This window comes from Morone saxatilis, unplaced genomic scaffold (genome assembly GCF_004916995.1).
Source record: "Morone saxatilis isolate NCDOM2014 unplaced genomic scaffold, NCSU_SB_2.0 Contig9, whole genome shotgun sequence".
Classification (NCBI taxonomy): Eukaryota; Metazoa; Chordata; class Actinopteri; family Moronidae; genus Morone; species Morone saxatilis.
Genome location: NW_023340268.1, coordinates 19,536,457 through 19,538,883, shown reverse-complemented (window position 1 = coordinate 19,538,883; position 2,427 = coordinate 19,536,457). Strand labels below are relative to the sequence as shown.

Below are 2,427 nucleotides of genomic sequence, written 5' to 3'. Positions count from 1 at the left end.
TTTTTTCTCAACTACTTTTGCATTGCCTTCCATTAAGTTTTGTATTCCCCTGATCCATAGAAACAGTTGTATTCACTGGTCCAGTCCAGTGTAGGGAAACACTCTGCAGATATTACAGAAAGGACAGATGATCTGACACTTCCTGCTCATTACTCCTTTCAAAAGGCAGCGTTTCAACAGTGAGCACAGCTGAAGCTGCTCTGCCTGTGGTGGGCGAAGCTGTGGCTGTGAATGCCAATTGCTGTTTCATAATAAGCTGAATAGATTGTGTTTTTGTTTGCTGCTAGATGGACTCAAAGGAGCAGTTTAAAAGGCGAAAGAAAGAAAAAAACAATGTTCATTTGGAGTTAACACTCAAAAATAAGATCTCCAAGTGTTTTCATTTACCTGTGGTGAAACTTCACATTAACTGAAGGATAAGATGACAGGACCCACAAGCTGCTGGTCAAATAGCTGTCTGTTTACACCCATAGGTTTGTCATACACCTAAAAGTTAAGCTGCTGGTTGTTTATCTCAAGTGTAAATATCTATTTTGCATTTAGTACTTGTTACTGTGTTTTGTACAGTGTTTTCCTATTCTGGTGAGCTTTGGTATGAACCCTCTTGTTACCACTTTTTTAGTGGGCGTATTTGTTTTAATAATGTTGTATTGTGTGCATTATTGTGCTTCTATCAGAAAACATTGTCATCAACTAACTAGAGGGGCTGTGTATTGTTTCTTTCATTGTCTGCTGTTGTTGAATGAACTTGAATTGATGAACATAGTCACATATGTTCTGTCCCCTCCTGCTCACTGTTATCCCTCATATTGTGTTTAATGTAGCCAAACTTATGATGATATGAGTTGTAATAATTTACATGTTTTCTGTTTTTGTTATCAGACTTGTAATAATTATAATAATTATACATTTGAATGAAAATTCAAACCTTTTATTTTAATATGCATATTGATTATGCTTAACCTTTTTTGAATTTTACATTTCACATCTCCCCTACAATATCTGTCACTTACAGATGCCCCTTTTGTTGATGAGTGGATTACTAAAAGTTGTCATTTTAGATGTTGAATAGCGTTCACGCTACTGCTAAATTGTAAAAGTGGGTTCCCATTAAATTACTTATCAATAGGAATCAATAGGACACAATAACCCAATTTTTTTTCTGTAGTGTCTCCTTTTACACTACCTTTATCCTCCAAAAACTCCCCAGTGTGCATCACTCAGCTACTGACAGTTATGGCGACGATTGTAATGGAGAGAATTGGGCGAGTGTTTATAAGCCTGCAGCAGATCAGGGGGGTCCCCCGGATGCTGAGTGAGGCGCCACCCTCCATGCCCGTCACTGTTAGACACACTGAGGTCCCCCACTACTTCAGGGAGCTGTGTCAGTATACCCTCTTCTTCCTGGACTATGTTGGGGTAGCAGAGTATCAGTATGGAAGTGATATAGTTCATTTTTACTATGCTGGGGATGAGAACTTGCACAGACACGTGGATGGGATCTTTATGCCCACTTCCATTGGGATGCTGCTATGGCAAATACTGGAACCACACCCAACTAAAATGGGTATTAAAGGTGTGCCATCACTGCTCGCCATTATCTGGAACAGCAGTCCTGTGGCTAAAAGACTCATGTTGTGGTCTACGACCAGCAGTGACCCAGCCATTATCTATCACTTTGGCCAGGTGGCTTTATTTTTCACCTCTGCCTTCTTCTTCCCCTACCCCCTGCTAGAGCTTTGCTTCCCTGGGCGATGTGATTTAGTGGGACAGAGTTATCAGATGTTCTATGTTTTAATGTCTTGCTGCACCCTGTGTCAGATCCATGTCTACCAGCTAGACTATGTGTGCCGTAGAAAACTGTACTGAAGTCTGCACAAGAGCGGTGAGGCTGCCCTCTTTGTGGGACTGTAGGTGGTCACTGGTTGTATGTGTGCTAATTGTTGCCTTCATGCTGAAGAAAGTAAAGTGCTTGACTTGGCAATTCGCCAACCAGCACCTCTAAAACTCAATAATTAGCATGCTATGGCTCATTTGTTTGAGGGGCTGCTTCTGGCAGTACCTAACCACATAAGTACTGCCGTCTTTCTGTTTTCTTTCAACTGTTCCTTTTAGAGTGGAAACTCCTATCCCCTCAAAGGTCACCACTGTCAACAGGCTTTGCTATCGTCAACATTTGTTCACCAAAGTTGAACACAGATTATTATCGCCTCCTTAAGCAGATCTGTTTAAGGCATCTGTTTCAGGCCTGTAAACTACACTAGATTAACAAACTGGAAATAATCTGTCAATACATGAGCTTTAGAGGAACTGACCGACTGACTGAGTGACTGTAGTTCCACCATTGGTTGGTTGTGTTGGAGTTTCCCCACTGCCCATTGCTCTTTCAAAATGAGTAGGCGCGAACATTAGTTATATATACCATAA

General features: G+C 41.0%; 1 pseudogene; it reads left to right on the top strand.

The window, feature by feature from the left end:
- Positions 1-1,236: 1,236 nt before the first annotated feature.
- On the top strand, positions 1,237-1,914 carry LOC118343221 (annotated as a pseudogene).
- The last annotated feature ends 513 nt before the right edge of the window (positions 1,915-2,427 follow it).